The sequence below is a fragment of the Myotis daubentonii genome, chromosome 2 (genome assembly GCF_963259705.1).
Source record: "Myotis daubentonii chromosome 2, mMyoDau2.1, whole genome shotgun sequence".
Lineage (NCBI taxonomy): Eukaryota > Metazoa > Chordata > Mammalia > Chiroptera > Vespertilionidae > Myotis > Myotis daubentonii.
Window position 1 is genome coordinate 80,281,524 of NC_081841.1, and position 18,119 is coordinate 80,299,642.

Consider the following 18,119-nt stretch of genomic DNA (forward strand, 5'->3'; position numbering starts at 1 on the left):
TTCCTGTTGCTTTAGCCATCCAGTCTGTGGTGCTTTGCTATAGCAGCCCGAGCAAACTAATGAAGGGACCAAAAGGTAGGAAACCTAACATGACTGGAAAATATAGTAAAGTTGTGTGTAAAATTCAATAAGGAAGAGATTCTGGCAAAAAGTGCCACAGGGACCCCCATAACAGAAACGGACTCCAGGCAAGAGCTCAGATACGGGGTCTGGGCCAAAGATTAGAACACGACTAATAGCAAAATTAGCTAGATGCCGAGCTGCTGCTCTAATGCTCCTCAAATATCCTCTGCTAAGAAAGGGACTGGAGCATGATGGAGCCAGGGATGTCTTCAGAGGACCAGTAAATGCATGCATGGATCATTGAAGAGTCATGAAGGTAGGAGGTCGCCTAATGTACCAGTATCAGATGCATAAAAGCAACATTAACTTAAAATGTTTCCAAATTAAACCTCAATATAAGTTAAGCCATACCTAGGTCACTACAACTACATTTTGTCTATAATCTTGCTTATTTCAGCGATGAATGGCTCAAAATAATGGTGAAATTTTCCTAAAGATAATATGATCCGGAAATCTGTATGTCATGTAGGAGTCCAACGCCTACTTAGAACTTCCTTGTCATCTACCTATCTACTTGAAATAGACACTAAATTTTCTGTCATTCACGTAGAATTTATTACCTTTTTAGTAAATATCTATTGTCTTTACTGTCAGGTATGTCTAGATCTGGGTAATATGCATCAGGTTAAATTGATAGAATCCATAGTAGTTTCCTATTCGACTCCACATACGCCTACTGCATTTAATATCAATGGAACTCAAAAACAAAGATTACTTAATAAGGTCATTGCTTTGCAGTCTTTACTAACAATGCATATTCCACACAAGCGCGCGCGCACACACAGACACCACCAAAATAGCTCAAATGAGCACAAGTTAACTAAAAGTTAATTAGTGATATTATAAGCAGTTATGATTTCAAAAAATAATAAAAAGCATATACTGTGGAGCAATTGGCAGTTGAAAACATTTGAATGTGGGGGCTTTCAGTTATCTGAATCCAACTGCAATAAGGACAGCAGGCAGAAGAGCTAGAGCACACCCTCCCTCACTCTCTGAGCATATTTCATCTTTACAGATGATTCACTGCATGTAAAATTGCTATTTGTCACAGGTCTGATGGTGAGACTCAATAGAAAAAAATCCCATTTGCCAAAAAGTGCTCTCCATTCCAGATTAATGAAATCCAAAAGTGATTATCATTATAACAATCAAACGCATGGAGGACCTTGCCACTGTTTCAGGATTTCTAAGTTAGGAAAGAATAAAGGATTTTTTTTTTAAAGTTTTATGGTTCAAATGATGGTTTTAAGTTAGTCGGTAGGAGATTACCTATTAGTCCTTAGCAATCAAGGAAACTATAGCTGTTGTCCAGCTCTAGAGTGCACCATTCTTCATGGTGCAACTCATCTCCATATTTTCCTTTTATCTTTAGAGAAGGGAACAAAGTAGATTTTCTAATATCAATCATGCTATGCCAATCAGCATAATGTTAATGTTCAGGTTGAAACTTTGTGGTACATTAAAGAAAATCATGACATCATCTGGTGAGAGCAGTTTTGCACTTACGATTAAAGTTGACACCATTTCATGGGGAACTGGGATTACAGTGGGAATGATCAGGCCCCTGGATCTGTCAGAAGATCAAACCAGTAGCTGTCATCCTAATGCAGGTATAAGTAAGGTGAGAAACATGAATAGAGGTTTTAAGATAATGATAGAGTGCTTTTAGATGCTAATGACATTTTAAATGCCAAAGAAAGAAAAAACTTGAAGAGCACACATTTTTATTATTGTAACCCCAAGTCCAAATAAGATTATTTAGACTTTCTTTTATTGTCCTCCAGAATATGCCAAACCTCTGCAGAAATATTACTAGCTTCTAGCTACCAAGGAATTATACATTTTTCTCAAGTAGTCATTGTTATTTAAAGAGAAAACATGCCAGAGAGTGAGGGTTTTATGTGTGCATAAAAGAGTAATTTTAGCCCTTAAAGATTTTCCAAGGAAAGCTACAATATGAATGTCTCAGCATATTTTTTATTAATATGAATTAGAGAGTCCTATGGATGAATTAAATATTCAACATTTTTCTGCTTGCTATACAATATGTACAACTTAAAAATAAAAGAAAAACTAGCATTTTCCTACTTGCTTCAAAATATTTAAATGCTTTCTATAATCTTTTGGCCTTTGAGAGTGTTATTTTTAGGTATGTAAAAAAATCGAATGACCACAAGGAAATTAACCTCTCTAAAATCACTTCTTAGTTCTTCTAGCTAGAAGTCTCTAAAACAAAACCTAAACCCAGATTTCTTTTCAGAGTTTTTAAGGTTTCTACACACTTAGATCAAATAAAAATTTAAAACAACAACAAAACAGGAATTTTTATAGTCCCTGGCAAGCTCTAAGGCCAGAGTACCATCAATATAATCAACTAGAGGCTTGGTGCATGAAATTCGTGCATGGGTAGGGTCCCTAGGCCTGGCCAGCAATCAGGGCCAATCTGAGGGGCTTACTGGTAGGGCAATTGTGGGGCCCCTCTGGCACCATTGGCTGGTCAGGTGCCGCCCACTTGCAGGTCCCATCCCCTGCCACCACTGCTGCTGGTCGTCTCCCTCTGTGGGGCGCCCAGTGGACAATCAGGGGGGCCCCTGCTGGCACCTGCCTTGGCTGGACTGGGGCCTGCAGGCTGGGGGCAGCTGCTGCATTGAGCGTCTGCACCCTGGTGGTCAGTGCACATCATAGCAACCAGTCATTCCACCAGTCACTCCGTTGTTTGGTCGATTTGCATATTAGGCTTTTATTACCTGGTCTATAGGATTAGTTTTATTTCCATAGAATCAACCAAGTTCTACAAAAACTAAGCGCCTATTGTGTGTAGAAATTAAACTAAATACTGGTACCTGGAACCCCAGAAGTTTCATTGTTTGAAAAATAAAAATGCAGGAGACAAAAATCTACATATTCTACTGCCTACCAGCCAGGGTAAATCAAGGCAATACATACCATTCCTGAAATTAATTTTTAAGTCATGATAGAGTTAGAAATCATGAATTAAATAATGAATTAAAGCTCTACAAACAGAAAAACTAGAAATCTTACATTTATTTATGGTTTTATTAATTTACTAGAGGCCCGGTGCACAAAATTCATGCATGGGAGGGGTGGTCCCCTCAGCCCAGCCTGCACCCTCTCCAATACAGGACCCTTTGGGGGATGTCTGACTGCCTCTCACAATCCAGGACCACTGGCTCCTAACCGCTCACCTGCCTGCCTACCTGATTGCCCTTAACCCCTCTGCCTGTCTGATCGCCCCCAATCACCTCTGCCTGCCTGCCTGCCTGATCACCCCTAACTGGTCCCCTGCTGGCCTGATCACCCATAACTACCTCTGCCTCGCCCCACACCTGGGACCCAGGATTCCCTCCTCTGACAAGTCGCAGGCACCCAGGACCCGGGCTTCTCTCCCTCTGGCTGGCTGCAGGCACCCAAGACCTGGGCTGGCTTTGCCCAGGCTGGCAGCAGCTGCAGGGGACTGTGGGCAGGTGGCTTCGCTTGGGCCACAGCCGCAGGTGCCCAGGACTGTGGGGCAGGTGGTGTGTCCCTCTCCCAGGCCACAGGAGCAGGTGCAGTCATTGGCACCCAGGACCGCAGGGCAGGTGGTTTGTCCCTCTCCCGGGCCTCAGCCTGGCTGGTCCCCATTCTTCTCTCCTAAGTGTTGAGTGTCTGAGCCATTATAGCGTGATGGCATGAGGGCATGACAACCAGTTGCATATTAGCTCTTTATTATATAGGATTCATCCATTGTTCACCTAATATGTATTAAGTATACCTCTGTGCCAGATACTCTGCTAAGCACTTTATATAACTTATTACAACAATGTTCAAAAAAATCTTATGATAAAGGTATTATGATATATACTAGGGGCCCGGTGCACGAAATTCGTGCACTGGGTGTGTGTGTGTCGGGGGGAGTGTCCCTCAGCCCAGCCTGCCCCCTCTCACATACTGGGAGCCCTCAGGCGTTGACCCCCATCACCCTCCAATCACAGGATCGGCCCCTTGCCCAGGCCTGATGCCTCCGCCAGAGGTGTCAGGCTTGGACAGGGGACCCCCATCTCCCCCCGATCACTGGCTCTGGCCCCCGCCCAGGCCTGAGGCCTCTGGCCCAGGAATCATGCCTGGGCAGGGGACCCCCATCTCCCTCTGATTGCTTGCTCCACCCCCCGCCCAAGCCTGACGCCTCTGACCCAGGCTTCAGGCCTGGGCAAGGGGACCATCATATCCCCCCAGTCCCCGGCTCAGCCCCCCACCCAGGCCTGATGCCTCGGCCAGAGGAGTTGACCCTCATCACCCTCCGATCACCAATCACCGGATCGGCCCCTTGACCAGGCCTGAGGCCTCTGGCAGAGGTGTCAGGCCTGGGCAGGGGACCCCCAGCTCCCCGCGGTTGCAGGCTCCACCCCTGCCCAGGTCTAACGCCTCTGGCCTAGGCGTCCGGCCCGGGCAGTGGGGACCCACAGCTGCAGCGGCCCCGTGATCGTGGGCTTCGCTTTAGGCCCAGGCAAGGGACCCCTAGCTCCCGGGACTGCCAGCTTCGACTGTGCCCAGCTCCCATTGCTGGCTCCACCCCTACTTCCTGCTATCACTGGCCAGGGTGGAAAAGGCACCTGATTCTCCGATCATGGCTGGGGGGCAGGGCAAAGGTGGCCCCAGGGCCGCCTTTGCCCTGCCCCCCAGCTCTTAGCTCCCCCCTGGGTTTCTGATCACTGTCAGTGGCAGGGGGCTTCTTCCTGCTTTCCCTTTCGCCTCCCTGCATTGTGCCTACATATGCAAATTAGCTGCCATCTTGTTGGCAGTTAACTGCCAATCTTAGTTGGCAGTTAATTTGCATATAGCCCTGATTAGCCAATGAAAAGGGTATCGTTGTACGCCAATTACCATTTTTCTCTTTTATTAGATAGGATTGTACAGTTAAGAAACTAGTACTCCCAAGTTAAAAATCTTGTCATGATTAACTTAATCTTTTGTGTGTGTGTGTGTGTGTGTGTGTGTGTGTGTGTGTGTGTAGCTATTAAGTTCCAATCCATTCATTCTTCAAAAATTTACTTAGTGTTTGTTCCTGCCCTCTTGAATTTCATAAGGGAGACCAGTAACTCCCATAGGTTCAGGTAAGTGGGACCCCTGGCCCAAGCTCTGCTCTTCAAGGGGCTATAGACATTGAAGGACCAGCTTTCCTCAAAATTGTCAAAGCCCCCTCCTATGCCTGGGGCCTGCAGAGGCAGCAGTCTTGTCCAAAAGGACAGTCTCAGGCTCAGATTAGGTCCTGTGGGGTCCCTGCTCCCTGTCTCTCCCCTTCAGCCATTTTTCAATTCTATCCCATGCCTGGGGTCAAACAGAGGCCCCTAGAAAGCTCCAAAACATATGCCCATGAGATCACCTCAGAGCCCCAGGCTGGGCTTTATTTCCTGAAGTGTAACTTGGAGAGAGAATTACACCCTATAGGCCCATGGTTGGCAAACTGCGGCTCGCGAGCCACATGCGGCTCTTTGGCCCCTTGAGTGTGGCTCTTCCTAAGCCTTAGGAGTACCCTAATTAAGTTAATAACAATATACCTACCTATATAGTTTAAGTTTAAAAAATTTGGCTCTCAAAAGAAATTTCAATCGTTTTACTGTTGATATTTGGCTCTGTTGACTAATGAGTTTGCCGACCACTGCTATAGGCCAATGTGCCATTTCTTTCACAGGACTACATAAAATTGGGCTTCCAGAATGGCCCTGACAAGCTAATTGTGTACCAGTACTATGTTAAAAGACATCAGACACAGGGTGAGTTAAGGGACCTGACAACAGTGAACTATTGACCCTTTGATGTGAGCTCATGGGTTGGATCAATATTCAGATTCATGTGTCAGATCTCATACACCCATTTTCTTACCACTATGCTGCCTCTGGTCTGCAACATCTGAGGATGCTAACAAGCCTATTTTCCTCTGTGTGCCCCTCACTAACCCTCCACTGGCTCTGTGCCATGTGTAGGGGAGTCCTCTGGGGCAGTTGCACCTAATTTATTAAAAAGGTTTTGAGACTGTTGTCTTACAAAGCCAAAGAGTCCTTCTGATCTATGTGCTATTTTGCCTCTCATGCATGTGGTGACATGTTGTATAATACTTTCCCAGGTCAGTCTTAACCATGTTAGGCAAAGAACAACCATCCTTCGCTCAAATGGGACCACTCTCCTCATTTCACCCATTTGGTAAACATGATTCATTGCAATCTGCTGAATTTGGAGGGGCCAGTTCAGTAAATTATCCTATACAATAAAGAGGTAATTTGCGAATTAACCCTAACACCCTTTAAGCTCCGAGGAATTGTAGTTGTTGAAAATATAAATATTCCCATTTTATAGGAGGTGAACATCATACTTCCAGAAAACTCTGCTTGGTATGAGTGGTATAAATTTGACATCCCTGTCTTTCATTCGAATGGCAAATTTCTGATGATGTATCAAGTAAACATCTCAAAACTTGAAAAATAGCTCTAGAAACTTGAACAGGCTGATGGAAGCCCTTGTCATTTTCCACCCTCGCTGTCAAAAGGCATCTTCCTGAGGAAGTGACCACAGCCTCGGACTCCTTTTGTCAACTGTCACACAGCCTTGAGGAGGTTCTGAACTTAGTGGTGCCAAATGAATGTTAACGAAACTCTTCTGATTGATGGAACTACTAATGTGAGAACTGTTTACCTTTTGGCATCTTATAAAATAAGAGGAGCATATTGGCAGAGACAGGATGATGGATGATGGCAGAAATCATTAGCTTTATTTCTTTTTCTCTCTTGTATTAATATGGAAGCATTTCACATTCCTAGTGCCATGCAGAGGAAGAAGGCTCTACTTACCTGCTGCTGCCCTAAGAGCTTAACTTTCTAATGAAAGAATGAATGCTCTTCCTCTCAGGAGATAAAGTGAAATGTGAACTGTGAACAACTGTGCACAGTCAATAAATGGATGTTTTACTTTAAAAATTTTTCAAGAAAAAATGTAAGTAAAAGAAATACTCCCTGTGCACAAGACGCAGTATTATATCATTCATTAGGTGCAGTTGTGGCGGGTCTTGGACCTTTCCTGTTAACTAATAGAATTAGAAGATCATGTGATGTTGGGGTAAGAGTATTTTATCTCGGGATTTAGGATGCTGGTTCCATTGTGGGTATAATTATACAAAGCTAAGAATCCAGGAAATAATTGCCAGAGGAGTTGGAAAGAAGATTTTATATGAAAGTGCCCACCTTGGTCCTGAAAAAAACACACACACAAAGGCAACATAGTCTGGAGCATAGAAACCCAAACACAACTCACTGAAATCAGAGAGGACAAAGTTGATATTAACTATGTAAAACATTGTAGGTACCGTAAGAAGGCTTTCAATCAAGTGAAGGAGGTATGCGTAAGTTGTAATATATGCAGTATATATAATATATATATATATATATATATATATATATATATATATACAAATTTCTTTTGTCAGAAATTTAATTTTATATATATACTAAAGGTCCAGTGCACAAAAATTTGTGCACTCTGGGGGGAGGGGCGGTCCTTCAGCCTGGCCTGTGCCCTCTCGCAGTCTGGGACCCCTCAGGGGATGACCACCTGCTGGCTGAGGCCCGCTCCCCAGTGGATTGGGCCTAAGATGGCAATCAGACATCCCTCTGGCAGCCCAGCAGCCCTCGGGGGATGTCCACTTGCAAGCAGGGAGCAGGTCTAAACTGCAGTCGGACATCCTTAGTGCTGCTGAGGAGGCAGGAGAGGCTCCCACCACCACCACTGTATTGGCAGCCATCAGCCTGGCTTGTGGCTGAGCAGAGCTCCTCCCATGTGGGAGCACAGTGATCACCAGAGGGCAGCTCCTGCATTGAGTGTCTGCCCCCTGGTGGTCAGTGTGTGTCATAGTGACCAGTCATTCCCGGTCTTTCTGCTGTTAGGGTCAGTTTTCATATTACCCTTTTACTATATAGGATAGAGGCCTGGTGCACGGGTGGGGGCCGGCTGGTTTGCCCTGAAGGGTGTCCCGGATCAGGGAAGGGGGTTCCGCTTGGGTGCCTGGCCAGCCTGGATGAGGGGATCCCCATTGGGGTGCCTGGCCAGTCTGGGTGAGGGGCTGAGGGCCGTTTTCAAGCTGGCAGGCAACTGAAGCTCCCAGCCTCTCCTTTTTTTCTGTTTTTTTTTTTTTTGTTTGTTTGTTTGTTTGTTTGTTTTTTATTCTGGGATTTATTTACCTTCTATAGCTGTCACTGAAGCTGAGAGCTGGCTCCAGCTCTGAGGCCGAAGCTGGCTGAAAGCAGGTATCTGGAGCTTGTTTAGCTTTTATAATTGCAACATTGTTTCTTAGAGTGCAGCTCAGAGCCTGGCAGCGGCAGGCAGGGAACCTTGGCTTCCTCCATCACTGGAGCAAGCAAGCCTCCTGTTTGCTTCAGCTGCCTGGCTGCCGGCCGCCATCTTGGTTGGCAGTTAATTTGCATATTGCCCTGATTAGCCAATGGGAAGGGTAGCAAAGTTATGGTTAATTACCATTTTTGTCTATTATTAGATAGGATATATATATATATATATATATATATATATATATATATAAATTTCTGACAAATAAAAGTTGTCTAGTATAGAATCTTGATAGAAACAAAAACAAAAGTCTTCCACTAAAAATTCCCAAAGCCTTATCATCAAAAAGTAAAAAGTTTAGGGTATATACTGACAGAGCAAGTATATTCAATTGAGGCTTCATAGTAGAATTCCTCAGGTAAATCATAAGCATAATATACAAATATATTTGTAATGAAAATATAAATGTAATGGTTCTTTTAGTATTTTTTAACATTTTTTGATATCTCAACTCATTTAGGGTATTAGTCTTCCTGACACTATTATTAAAAGTGTAGATATATAGATAGCTATTCTTTAAAAATTTGACCTCAAGGGAAATTTAATCTGTACTTTTCATGCTTTGTTTTGACCCTTTGTACAGTTCAAATCTTATCAAGAAAGTTCTAATGTAATGTACAGAATGATCCCCAAATTTTCAATCCCTTCCTTTTAACAGAAAAAGGATATTTTGTAGACATAATTAGTTACAGACCTTAAGAGAGGGCAATTACCCATGATGGTCCATGTTTAGCCAATGTAATCATATGAGCCCTTAAATGCAGAAAATTGTATTCATATGGAGTCTGAGAGATGCCACAGAAAGAGAAGTCAGAGAGATTCAAAATGTGAGAAAGACACTTCTGCTGTTACTGAAAGGAGCCACATGAAAAGAATGAGAAGTAACCGAGGGAGCTGCTAGGAGCAAAAACTAGCCCCTTTCTGATAGCCAGCAAGGAGATAGGGGCTTTAGTACTATAACCTCAAGGAAATAAATTTGGTCAACAACCTGGATGAGGTTAGAAGTGGAATTTTCCTCAGAACATCCAGATAAGACCCAGCCAAGACAACACAGTAATGTTGGCTTTGTGATGCCTTGAGCAGAGAGTCCAGCTTAGCCACACTGAGCCCAGAGTCCTGACCCTTAATCCTCTGAGGTAATGTGCATGGTTTTAAGCAGCAATTGAAAGCTCACACATTCACAACTCTCTTCCATTGGAAAGCCCTGTTTGCTGTAAGGGAGCCTATCTTTCCCCTTACCTTTATGAAATTGGCTTTCACAATAGATTATAGGTCATTATAAACCCAGCCTTTACTTCATGGCTACACTAACTTCCAAAATGGAGTTTTTTCCTTTCCTTTCTATTCCACCAATTCTTTTGAGGAGAAGGTCAAATTCAGAATAGCAGTTTCTGTTCTTGTCTTTTGGGACATGCAGTAATCAGTAATACAAGTCAAGAACCTGTTTTACTCTGATTCTAGCCAACTGAGGCTTCCAGCAGATGTCCAGCAAGTCCCCCATTTTGCCTCTGTGCCAGTTCCATAATTTGTGTCAGGAACACATCATCCTTTTCCTCCCCATCTGTTAGTCTGTCACCTTCAAATGTAAGATTTATAAAGAAGCAGCATTTTTATTTGACTCAGACATGATAACGATGTTACTTCAGCACTTCTTCCCTTTTACCTTTTCAAAAATGGTCCCTACTTTGAAGTCATTTTAACACTGAGTCATAGAGACTTAGATTTCATTAGCTTGTTAATCCCACAAACCTGGTTGTAGGACCTCAGTCCTTCTGATATCAAGTTATATTTACAGCTCTCTTCCAAAAGGCTCTAGTCTCAAGCAGACTTACAAAGAACAAATCTCATCTGGCACCAAGCTGGAGCCACATTCAAGGCTAAATCAAATCTGGATGCCCTAACCCTATCAGAATCACCTTCCTAAAATTGTTTCCACTCTACAGTTTGTTGGGAGTGACCAGCACTAGCAATGACTGTCACAAACTTTACAGGGAAGCTACTTATTTGTGGTCCTTTAGATTTTTATCCCTTACTAGCTAGATAGCTACAAAGATTATATGAGCACTTCTCTTCTTCAGTACAGCTGTGTCTCATAAATCTATAAATTGTAGGTTTATTTATAATAACCAGTTTTAACAAGCCAGAAATTATCTTCTAAAAAGATACCTGGTCAGTATATAGCAGCTCCTTGGAGACCTTCATTTACCTTCCAGCTGGTAAATTCCACCAGAATATTCACAAAATTTCTTGCCTTGAGGGAAATGAAGAAACAGAGCTACAGTCTTACTTTTCTTTCAGCTCCCAATTATAGTCAAAACCACTGTTCCCCTTTGAGGTTCAAAATCTGTCTTTCCTTTAAAAGAATCCTTTCTCAAGGGCCAAAGGTTCCACTCCCTCTCTCACTTCATTACAATTTGACCTCTGATGCCTCCTGCTTCCCCAATTCAACACCCCTAACTATCTAACCTAGATCTATACTCTCAGTATGGAAAAAGTCAAGGCTTATTTTATATTGTTTCATTTTTGTTTTGTTGATGTTGTTTTACCCGAGAGGCTCCTAACACCATGAAGATGAGTGGATATTTAAAAAGTATACTGGCATTAGGAGAGTATATGTACATCTCCATTATCAGTTATAGCCCCAATGCATTCAGGGATCCAGCATATATTAGAATATGTCTTCCTGATGTTGGTTCCTCCTCTCATGATTTGTGTGTCTATTTTCACTGGTTCCAATTGCTTATTTCCTTTGTGAATGCATTCCAACAACTCCTTAGGACCTCAGTGAGATTAAACATTACCAGCTTATGCAATCACCTCACATTTATTACCCATATGCTGAAAATTGGTATGTGATAGACCTCTGAGATCATAGATTTTATTCCTTAGCCTCTCCTAAGTAGTTTATGATTACTACTAGACAGTATTCAAGTGATATCATTTTCAGGCAAAAAGAAAATACTAATATACTCTTCTTGGTTCTTGGGAAGTAAGCTAATTTCATAGTTAAGGGTTCAGGCTTTTGATGTTATGACTCAGACTCCCTTTTTCAGGACCACTTGTAATATTTGAATTCACTTGAAAATATACCCTTTCAGTACTTCATTTTTTCTGTTCAAAACCACTTTGCCAAGTTCTCTAAGAATCTTGGAAACCCTCTTCCAAAAATATCATTTACCTCCTTATAAATTAGTAGCAACAACTAGCATCCAGCAGATTAGGCTAGGTAAGAGCAGGTGTCTGTTACATCCCATACTCAATGAGCACATCTCTCAGTGGATCACAGATCTACAGGCCTCAGTAGGGAGTCCACAACCAACCATCACTACTTTCTAAGAACACTGTTGGATTCCTGGAATCAATGGAACTCAGGGAACGTTATTACACTGGTACATTGTTTTTCCCAGAAATCTATATTTCCTGTAACAGAACATTCTTGATTTTAGAACTCCAGTAGAGCTGTTTATTCTGCTATTCTCCTTACATCACTTCTCTAAACTATCTATCTGTATGACTTTCTTTTGATTTCCAAATGTTCTTTCATCCTTATTTCACAGAGCATGAACTTGCCCTAGTGTCAACCTTGATGTAACAAGTCCCATGTGTATTAGTTAGGAAATTATAGAGCTGTTATCTTCATTTCTGAGTCATGAGTCTCCATTCTCTGAATAGATTTTTATAGATTTTTATAAATTCAATTCCCTTAGACTCTTGTACTATTTCTTCTTTCTCTAGTGCTTACTCCATTATATGAGATGAGTCATGTTTGGCAAAATGAACACTTACCCTAGTATCAAAACTACATGCACTTGATATTTTCTATAAATGTGACCCTGGGCATCTATTTCTCCTCTAAAAATAGGAATAATTATTTGTATATCTTAGAGTAATTGTAAGCTAAAATAAGACAATAGGTATGATTTTAAAACTATAACACACTATAAAAATGCTTGACAGTCATAATTTAGTAACCTCTCATTCATTCACTCATGCATACATTCATGTATTAAAAAATATATTAAACTCTATATAATTCCCTTTCACTCCAGTCCAAGCAGGTATTGAGGAACTTGAAACTTCCTTGTCTTAGAGATTTTGTGCACCAAACCAAAAACTATTGGAAGACAGTGCTTTATCCTATTTTAGTTAGCCCATCTTACTAAAAATATTATGTTTTCAAAGAGCACGAAAATAAAAGAAGATATTTATCACAGATTAAAATAAATTTGAAACAGGATGAATTCCATTCTTATGTACTTTAGGGCAGTAGATAGGCTTGTTGGTAAAACTCTGAAGAAATGCTTGTGCTAAGCTTCTAAAGAATCACCACCCAGCCCAGCTGGTGTTGCTCAGTGGTTGAGTGTTGACCTATGAACCAGAAAGTCACAGTTGGATTCTGTCCAGAGCACATGCCCAGATTGCAGTCTTTATCCCCAGTGGAGGGCGTGCAGGAGGCAGCCAATTGATGATGTTGCTTTCTCATCCATGTTTCTTTCTCTCTCTCCCTCTCCCTTCTTCTCTCTCTAAAAATCAATAAAAACATATTTTTTAAAAAAAGAATCAGCACACAAAGAGTATCCAACGCACTCACCAAGGAGTACTGCGATGGTTAATTTTATGTGTCAACTTGATTGGCCTAAGAGATGCCCAGATATCTGGTAAAACATTATTTTCATGTGTGTCTGTGAGGGTGTTTCCAGAAGAGATTAACATTTGATTCAGTAATAAACTGAGTAAAACATATCCAAACTCACCAATGTACATGGCATTATCCAATCGGTTGGAGGCCCAAATGAGAAAGAAGGGAAAGGAAAGGTGAATTCTCTCTCTTTTGGGCTTTGACATCTATCTCTCCTGCCCTTGTACATGGGAGCTCCTGGTAGTTGGGGCTTCGTACTAAGTCTGAATTATACCTCTCACTTTCCCAGTTCTCTAGCTTGCAAATGGCAGATGGTGGGACTTCTCAGCTTCTATAACCACTTGGGCCAATTCCTATAATAAATCTCCTTTTATATCTATTTCTCGATAGGTCTTATTTGTTCTGCTTCAGTAGAGAACCCTGAGTAACAACAAGTACCAATCATTTTTAAGCATCAGAAGAGCCTCTGTCAGGTGAATCATTGAGCATTATACCTTAATTAGCACTTAAAGGTAGAAAATATATAGGTTTTGATGATTAATATATATGTAGCAAAAACATAGCATATATCCTATGACACTAGACTTGTTTCTTTGGCTACCTAGGCCCTCATCAGGCTATGGTGATCAAATAAAATTATATTATCTGGCTGCTTTTGAGAATCACCCTTCTTGGGTTCTACAATGAACTTCAGATTTAATTTCCTGTTTGATGTACTTTTTGGCTCCCGGTTATTTTATTTATTTATTTATCTTTATGACTCCTAGTTAATTGTTAAACCAATATACTCCACAACCATCTGATAGAATATTGTGATGCCGTGAGAAAATTATCCTTCTGAAAACTAGAGATGAGAAATGATGAAGATAGATTTCTAAGTAGAAAAGAAAAGTGGAACTCAGAGCTGGGAAAACAGAAATGATGCCAAATTTTCTTAGTAGAAGTGGTGGTGGTGGTGGTGGTGGTGATGTGGTGTACATGTACATATCAGTATATGTAAGTATACATAGATGACATACAAAACAAATATTTACTAAAATTATGCAAATTAGTTTCTCTGAATAGAAAGGTTATATTTAAGTTCTTCTATTTTCTTTATAGTTTCCATATTTTTAACTTTGAACTATAAGCCTGTATCCTATATAATAAAAGCCTAATATGCTAAGTGTCCATTTGTCTGTTTGTCCATTCAACCAATCAAAGCATAATATGCCAATGATATGCTAAGGCCTCTCAACCACTTGCTATGACATGCACTGACCACCAGGGAGGGGCCAGACAGTTGACCAGTCAATCAGTTGCTATGACGTGCACTGACCACCAGGGGGCAGACGCTCCAACCAGTAGGTTAGCTTGCTGCTGGTGTCTGGCCGATCAGGACTGAGCAAGACAGGCCAGACACACCCTGAAGTCCTCCTGCATCCAACTACCCCAGCCCCAATCGTGCACCAGTGGGGTCCCTCAGCCTGGCCTTCACCCTCTCACAATCTGGGACCCCTCAGGGGATGTTGGAGAGCCAGTTTCAGCCCAGTACCGAAGGGCCAGGCTGAGGGACCCCACTGGTGCACGAATCTGTCCACCAGGCCTCTAGTCATTTTATAGTCAACTAGAATAATAAATGTGATTTTTAGTAATTCCCTTCCGACATTTTCTTATATTACCTCCCACTGATTATCAGGGAACAGTTAGTTGCCAAATACCAGGAAACTAACAGCAATTATCACCAGCTGGCTAGCTGCTAGGAATAGTCACTGGACTGTAATTCACCCAGCATGAGATAGAAAACCTTGAAGGAATAACGTTGATGATTCATCAAACTTGAAAAATTAACTTCCTGGAATAGCATATATCAAGATGGCTTAGTCACTGGGCCATGGGCATCATTTCCAAAAGTCTCATTCTAATGATTTCAGCAGCATCAGACCTTCAAAAGAGATTGCTGGTAGTCCACTCTATAGATCAGGTTCTTCATATGTTTGAGACAATGTCTAAAATTCTAACAACCCTGAAATATAGGAGCTGACAATACTTATATATAAAGTCTTTTTTATTTAATCTCCACTGGATTCAAGTGAACGAAGGGCAGCCCTGGATTGCATACTGACTCTACAAAGAGAACATATGCTTCTTCTTTTCAAATTCCTGCAATCCAAGTAGGCAGACCAACATACATGTTAATTGACTTCAGGAGACCATAGATATTCATTTTAAGATTTTGAGAAGATACAATAATAGCACCCTTCTTCCCAACTCAAATTCTGATCAAGTTAAAACAGAAAGAGGTTCAGGCAGATAAAAGACCAAATTAGGGAGATATCTGCGGTAAAGGAGGGTTACTTATATCGACCCAGAACTGAACAGATTTACAGGTTTACTGACTTTGTTAGAAGTGACCCCAGTGCTGGACTCACCATGGGGGCAGAAGCTGCCACTGCTTAATTGTTAGATGGAGAAGCAGAGCAGAATGTGCTCTCTCTGGGCAGAATTATATTATAGCGGTGGTTCTCAAAGTGAGGTTCCTAGACCAGCAGCATCAGCATTTTCTCTTTTCAAGGTCTCTAATATAATAACTCACTCCACATTTGTGGGGAGAATTGAGAGAAGGGGAGTATCAAAAAGGCTAAGATGTTTCACTACTAGAACCCCTCCACATACAAGGAATGATCAAGAATAGGCAAGAAGCATTTCCCTATAATCTTCTTTAGCTATTGGTTCTCTTAATCCATTCATTTTAAACATTAAGATTATGTTCCCTTTGATGGTGATTAAAAGAGAAACATGACAATTTGCTTCTTTATTCATGAGGTCACTTCTTCCCTTACCAACTTTTACTTCTTTTAATACCTTCCTGGGATCATTGGTGAATAGTGCAGGTTCTGTTTCTTAAAGTTTTTAAAAAAAGATTTAAAATACTAATTAGTGAAATTGGTTGAGAAAATTTTGGAACTATGACTGATCCCTCCAAAATGAAAAGTTTAGAGCTAATACTAATAAATATGAAATGCACAGGGCTATCTGCAGACTACTTTTTATGAAAAGGAAGAGAAACATATTCATTTGTAGCTCCAGAAATTTTTAAAACTTAACTCAGAAGATTTATCTAAAGTCCCACAATCAAACTTGCAAATCAAACTTAAAAATCTACTTGTAAAATTTCATATAATGATCTACTAGCCTGACAACGACTCTTTTTTATTTAATCAGAGAAATGATCTGTGGTACAAAATATTTTTAACAGTCCAGTAATTCATGTGAATAGTAAAATTGTAAAACTTGGAATTATTATAAAACTGCACACTGTCCAAACAGAAGGCACAGGGCCACCTCAAGTTGAATCAGATAATTTTCTCCTTGTGTACGAACCAGACAATTACCATGGAGGATTGGTCATTTCGCATTCCATTAAGAATTACCTCCAAGGTCATTTTATACCTAAAGGCAACAGTGCGCTCTAACTTCTATTTTTCATCTCAAATTATATCCACTCATATTGTGCATAAATTCTCTAAGAGTCTACAGAAAGGATCAAATGTCAAATTGGGATAGTCTAATAATAATAGCAGAGATTCCAAAATCTGAAAGAAATTTCCTCATATTTTTATATTCCATGGAAGAAATTAAAATACAAAGATTAAATCCTAGTATAAATTAAAGCATCAAAATCCAAATGAATAAAGCCGCAAATTGAACCATCTTGTTCTTTTTAAATAAGAAGCCTAAAGAAATAAAATTCTTCTCAAATGTCTTATTATGTGGGTCTTAGTCGGAGAGGGTTACTGATGCTCCTATAGAATTGGGGCTCTCTCACAGCCACAGATCAGAGGTCTTCCAAGGAAGTGGTGTAGCCCCTTTAGGACCTTCAAACATAAATTTGTCTCTCAATGGACCATTTTTAAATTACCAATAAAATGACAGAAGGAAATCGTGCAATATGGCAAGTAGATAGCTGAGAGGCTCTCTAGTATAAAACAAACACTTCTAGATAAAGCATACTTTTAAATACATTGTTAAATTTATAGGAACTGAGAGAAATCTCCTATTTACAACCTCTTTGTACAAACAAAACAAAATAAAACTCATGAGGTGAAACCTGAATAGAAAGTGGTTATTGATAAGTGAAGGTGAAAGGTAGGGTTGCCCATATTATTCTCCAAACACAGCACTAAACTTTGGATCTATGGTTAGATGAGGGAGCTAAAATTGAGAAACCTGCATTAAATCTGGGACCTACTTCCAGTAAAACAAATGCAATTCTCTTTTCCCTTACAGAGAGTAGTTTCAATTCTGGTGCTTAGGATTCTCACCTGTTAAAAGCAATCACATATGAGTTCATTACAGAATATGAGCAAAACCAGAAAAAAATCAGTAGAATTACAAATTTAGACCTACAAAGACATCAGAATTTTGTTTGTTTTCAAATACAGATTTATTTTAATCATCAATTTTATTGCATAACAACAACCCCAAATGTTTTTGGCTTAATAGAAAACATTTTTTTTGTAACAATTTTTGTGCATCAGGAATTTAGAGTCGTAGTGGGCTAGCTCATCTCTGCTCTGCTTGGGATCAGTTGGAATTGTTGGGGCAGGAGGAACTACTTCCAAGATGTCTTCTGCCCTGATATGACTGGTGTCTCAATGCTCCCTGTTTTTTCATTCCTTTCACCTGGTGTCTCATCCTCCAAGGCCTTCTCACTTAGTTTGGGCTTCCCAAGCATGGTAGTTTCAAGCATGGCTTCCAAATAGGGTTGCCGTGTTCAGCAAATACAAATACAGGACGCCCACTTAAATTTCAAGAAAACAAATAATTTTTCTTTGGTATAAAATATCCAAAACATTGGCTGGGACACACTTATGCTTAAAATGGCTAACAAATTTAATTACAAGAAGTAGTAAGTGGAACTCTTCCAGAACATTCAAGGGCCTTGCTCAGAATTGAAGGAGTGTCATTTCCACTGTAAAATATT